Genomic DNA, 6,000 nt, shown 5'->3' on the forward strand with positions numbered 1-6,000 from the left:
TTTACTACCCTCTCCCTAGCTGGAAGATGTTAACATTGCCACGGGACTACAGTCTAACATTTGGGGGAGATATTCCCAGCTATCTGGAGACTACTATCTCTTACCATTAACTCCCATTGATGAAACATCAGCTGGCACAATTGCTAAGCAACTGACCTTTTCAAGGATGCTCAGCCAGCACCTACAAAATTATTTGGTAGAAGTCCATAATTAGCTGCACATGCATGCCGCATTAGGGTGGATACTGGGTCATCAACTTATGCTCCCCTCCCTAAAAGCAGGTGTGTCAAAATGCTTCTCAATTTGATGACAAATGATCAGCTTTTTTTCTTTTTCACACTTGGGACCAGATAAGAAGGTTCATCAATTTGGTGTCATTATTTGTAGCACAGAATATGAATTGTTTCATTTATATATTGTCCTTCCTTTTCGCTTGTATATCAGTTATCTCTGCATATAACCCTACAAGTGACTCGGAGATCTCAAACAGTATAACCTACACCACCCTTCACCAAGGTGGTGCTCTCCAGACTGTTTGGACTACAACTCCCATCAGCCCCAGCAAGCAGAGTTATGCTGATGGGAGTTGTAGTCCAACTACAGCTGGAGGGCACCAGATTGACAAGAGCTGGCCTGTACATTATAAATTTATATCATATTTATGACTAGTATAATATCCGTGGCTTCCCCCAGAGAATCCTTAGAACTGTAATGGTGAGGACGCTGAGACAATGGATGTCCCTAGCCCCGTCATAGAACATGAGGATTCGTGGGGGACCATTACGCTGGTTCACACCTAAAGTATAGATATGTCTACCTAAGTTATCCTCTAAATAGTTTGATTGTATTTTGGGTGTGCTTTTTTAAAATGAATTTAAAATGGATTGCCTTCAAGTCAATCCCGACTTATGGCGACCCTATGAATAGGGATTTCATGGTAAGTGATATTCAGAGGGGGTTTCCCATTGCCTCCCTCTGAGGCTGGTCCTCCCCAGCTGGCTAGGGCCTGCTCAGCTTGCCACAGCTGCACAAGCCAGCTCCTTCCTTGTCCGCAACTGCCAGCTGGGGGGCAACTGGGCTCCTTGGGACCATGCAGCTTGCCCACGGCTGCACAGGTGGCAGGGCACGTCACCCCTGAGCCACTCCCTGTGGGGGTGATCTTTAGCTGGCCCTTGACACCCAGGAGACACGAGCAGGGACTTGAACTCACAGACTCTGGACTCCCAGCCAGGCTCTCCTTCCCACTGTGCTATAAGCCACCGGGAAACAAAAATTCTGAAGTGTGTGATATCACTCACTTGCGCTGCAATTCTTTACATGGGGGAGGGGGAGTTTTTCAGCCCAAGGGCCACCTTTTCTTCCGGGCAACCTTTCAGGAACCACATGCCAGTGGCGGGCAGGGCCAGAGGTAAAAATGAGCGGGGCAATGAATGTGTATTTTACCTAGTACAGTAGGCTAGTTTCTACACACATTCACACATCCCTCTGTATCCTCCAGCCAGGCAAGGAAGAGGAGTTGTCAGAGTTCAAGGTAGGGATGGGTGAGAATTTCAATTCAGTTTGCATTTCAAGCAGAATTTATCAAATTCGCAATTTCCAAAACAGTATGAGAACCAAAACACAACCATCCTTCGAAATTCACATTTATTAGAATTTTGGGATGCAGCTCGCCAGCTAAACAACATTTACAAAAATGGATATAATTAGAGGAAAGCATGTATAAAAATGAATACCTGAGTGAAAATAACATGCAAAAAGGCATGAAATGAAGAGATAAGCCCTACCCCTTAATTGCCTCTTCAAAGGGCTTATCCACACGGAAGCCTAACTTTGTATTAAAGAAGCTGCTTTTACCATCGCAATAGCTTTTCAAGGTCCACACTTCTTGCCCAATGGTAGCTTCCAATCTGCTGTTTTCCTTTCACACAAGTAGGCATTCGTCTAAAAAGGTTTAGTATCGCTGTTTCCTTGTGGTCCTGCCCCCAATTTTACATGTTTACTCCCTCCAGAGTATCCATATTGCTAATAGAGAAGGGGAGGGTTTTTTGTCAGTCTCATTGTTTCTTGTCAATTGCACGCCTTTCCCTGCTTCAGGGAGAATGTTTGGGTGCAAATAACACGAAACTATATGAAACTGATTACAGGGAGTTGTGAGTGAAAGGCAAAGTAGGCAGCGGCTGTGGCAGTTTTTGCAGGCGGCAGAGAGAGAAGGAGCAGGCGATGGGGCATAAGACGGCCCACCCACTAAAAAAAAACATTGAAGCAAAGCTCCTACATGCAGGAGCATGGTGAAACTGAGACAGTTTTTCCTTTCCTTTCTGCATTATAATTGGATTGTGTTGATACAGATTTAAAGGGGGAAACTGTGTTATAGCTTCTGCTTGCCTGCAATGTCATGTGAACCATGTGAATTACAGACACACACTAAATCACCATGTGGATGAGCCCAGAAGTCAAAAGCCCTCAACTAAGTTCCAGAACTAAGTTGCGGAATTCCCTCTCACTCCTACGGAGGTGCATGTGGCATCTTCGCTATGCAGTTTTTGGCAAATGCTAAAGACACACCTCTTTACCCTGGCCTCCGGTTCCTGAGATGTATGCTTTCAGAACCCACCCTATTCTTGTGATTGAAATGCGTTTCGGTACTTTTTAATATTGTATTTTAGATTTTGTAACCCGCCCTGGGACCTATTGGTGAAGGGCAGGAAATAAGAAGAAGAAGAAGAACTCAGCAGTACACGGCTTGGGTCCAGGCTATTTGTCAGACCGCATCGCCCTCTATGTGCCTGCCCGGGCCCTGAGATCTTCAGGAGAGGCCCTTCTTTCAATACCTTCATCCGCACAAGTACAACTAGTGAGGATACGAGATAGGGCCTTCTCGGTGGCTGCCCCTAGGCTTTGGAATTCCCTCCCTAAGGAGATAAAAATGGCCTCTTCCCTGCAGTCCTTTCGTCAACAGGTAAAAACTTTCTTATTTCAGCAAGCCTTTGATTCCGAAGGCGGCTAAGGATAGGCCCAAAAGGAGGTCATATTGCTCTGGCTTGTTTATTTATTTATTTATTCTGATTTTATGAGTATAGTTTTTAATTATCAGAAACAGTTTAATGCTATTTTACATTAGAGGTCATTTTTTAATTATATCTGTCTATATTTATTTACTTATGTATTATATGCTTTTAACTTTGGTAGGGTTTAATTGTATCTGTTTTTTATCTGGAAGCCGCCGTGAGTTCCAATTTGGAAAAACGGCGGGGTATAAATAAAGTTAATAATAATAATAATAATAATAATAATAAAATAGTTAAACCATGGAATTTGCTCCCACAGGAAACAGTGATGGCTAGCAACTTGGATGCCTCCAAAAGAGGCTTGCTCCACGAGCTAGAGGGAGCCCCAGCTGATGAAGCATCAAGGCGAGTTAAGCAGCAGAGCGAGTTCGGCAGCAGGGCGAGGAGGCCAGGGCCCCCCACTCTGCCCGTCTGTTCCCTGACCTCAACTAAACCGCAGTCTCCAACCTATTGACGTAATAAACCTTAAACAAAACTATGCAGGTAAGAAGCCAGCAGGGGTGTGGGGGCTTTCCAGTGTTTTGCACCGCCTGCAGCATGTACGACTATCTGCCTGTTGGACAGAAGTCGTGGGTGTGCTCTCGGTGCAATGAGCTCCTGGCTCTCCGGGAACGACTTCATTTCCTTGAGGCCAAGGTGGCGGACCTGGAAAAGCTGAGAGAGGCAGAGAGGTGTGTGGAGGAGGCCTTCAGGGACGTTATAGCTGTGTCCCACTCCAACGATGATAGCTCTCCTGCTATCATGGAGAATGATGGTCTCGGGGAAGGAGAGCATCCAGCTGAGGAAGAGGGAAACGATCCCTTAGAAGGGACCCATTCCTTGGGGGATGAGCAGCTATCCTCTCGTGCCGAGGATATATCTCCAGGGGGTGGAGGGATCCTTGTAGTGGGTGATTCGATCATTAGGAACATAGACAGTGGGGTGTGTGATGGGCGTGTAGACCGCAAGGTGTTTTGCCTGCCTGGTGCGAAGGTTGCGGATATCGCCCGTCGTTTAGATAGTTTGGTAGACAGTGCTGGGAAGGAGTCAGTGGTCGTGGTGCACGTTGGCACTAACGACATGGGGAAATGCAGCCGTGAGGTCCTGGAAGCAAAATTTAGGTTGCTAGGTAGGATGCTGAAAGCCAGGACCTCCAAGGTGGCTTTCTCTGAAATGCTACCGGTTCCACGCGCAGGCCCAGCCAGACAGGCCCAGCTTCGCAGTCTCAATGCGTGGATGAGACGATGGTGTCGGGTGGAAGGGTTCGGATTTGTTAGGCACTGGGGAACATTTTGGGACAAGCCGGGCCTGTACAAAAGGGACGGGCTCCACTTGAACCAGAATGGAACCAGACTGCTGGCACTTAAAATTAAAAAGGTAGCAGAGCAGCTTTTAAACTGACTGAGGGGGGAAACCCGACAGGAGCTCAGAAAGGTCCGGTTCGGAATAAACCTCCCCCCTGGGATAAAAACCAAAGAAATGATGAAATTTTAAAAGGGGTAGGCCTAGAAGTAGGCATTGTGAGAGCAGGGGCACAGGATATAAATTCAGAAGAGCAAAATTACCACAGGCCTAACCACAAGTGCCAAAGACACTTGAAGAGAGACACTGCTTACAAGTGCCTGAACGCTAATGCTAGGAGCCTCCGAACCAAGATGGGAGAACTGGAGTGCTTGGTCTTAGAGAAGAGCATTGATATAGTGAGCATAACCGAGACCTGGTGGAATGGAGAAAACCAGTGGGATACGGTTATCCCTGGATATAAACTATATCGGAAGGACAGGGAAGGACGTATTGGTGGCGGAGTCGCTCTATACGTGAAAGAAGGCATTGAATCCAGCAAGCTCGAAACCCCAAAAGAGGCAGACTCCTCCACAGAATCGTTGTGGGTGGTGATACCGTGCCCCAGGAGGGACTTAATACTGGGAACGATCTATCGTCCCCCTGATCAAAATGCTCAGGGAGACCTTGAGATGAGATATGAAATTGAGGAAGCATCCAAACTAGGAAAGGTGGTAGTAATGGGTGACTTCAACTACCCAGACATAGACTGGCTGCATATGTGTTCCAGTCATGACAAAGAAGCAACGTTTCTAGATATTCTAAATGACTATTCCCTAGATCAGTTGGTCATGGAACCGACCAGAGGGACGGCAACCCTGGACTTAATCCTCAGTGGGGACCGGGACCTGGTGCGAGATGTAAGTGTTGTTGAACCGATTGGGAGCAGTGACCACAGTGCTATTAAATTAAACATACATGTAACTGGCCAATTGCCACGAAAATCCAACACGGTCACATTTGACTTCAAAAGAGGAAACTTCACAAAAATGAGGGGATTGGTAAAAAGAAAGCTGAAAAACAAAGTCCAGAGGGTCACATCACTCGAAAATGCTTGGAAGTTGTTTAAAAACACTATATTAGAAGCTCAACTGGAGTGCATACCGCAGATCAGAAAAGGTACCGCCAGGGCCAAGAAGATGCCAGCATGGTTAACGAGCAAAGTCAAGGAAGCTCTTAGAGGCAAAAAGTCTTCCTTCAGAAAATGGAAGTCTTGTCCAAATGAAGAAAATAAAAAAGAACACAAACTCTGGCAAAAGAAATGCAAGAAGACAATAAGGGATGCTAAAAAAGAATTTGAGGAGCACATTGCTAAGAACATAAAAACCAACAACAAAAAATTCTATAAATACATTCAAAGCAGGAGACCATCTAGGGAGACAATTGGACCCTTGGATGATAAGGGAGTCAAAGGTGTACTAAAGAACGATAAGGAGATTGCAGAGAAGCTAAATGAATTCTTTGCATCTGTCTTCACAGTGGAAGATATAGGGCAGATCCCTGAACCTGAACTAACATTTGCAGGAAGGGATTCTGAGGAACTAAGACAAATAGTGGTAACGAGAGAGGAAGTTCTAAGCTTAATGGACAATATAAAAACTGACAAATCACC

The sequence above is a fragment of the Rhineura floridana genome, chromosome 1, assembly GCF_030035675.1.
Source record: "Rhineura floridana isolate rRhiFlo1 chromosome 1, rRhiFlo1.hap2, whole genome shotgun sequence".
NCBI classification, from domain to species: Eukaryota; Metazoa; Chordata; class Lepidosauria; order Squamata; family Rhineuridae; genus Rhineura; species Rhineura floridana.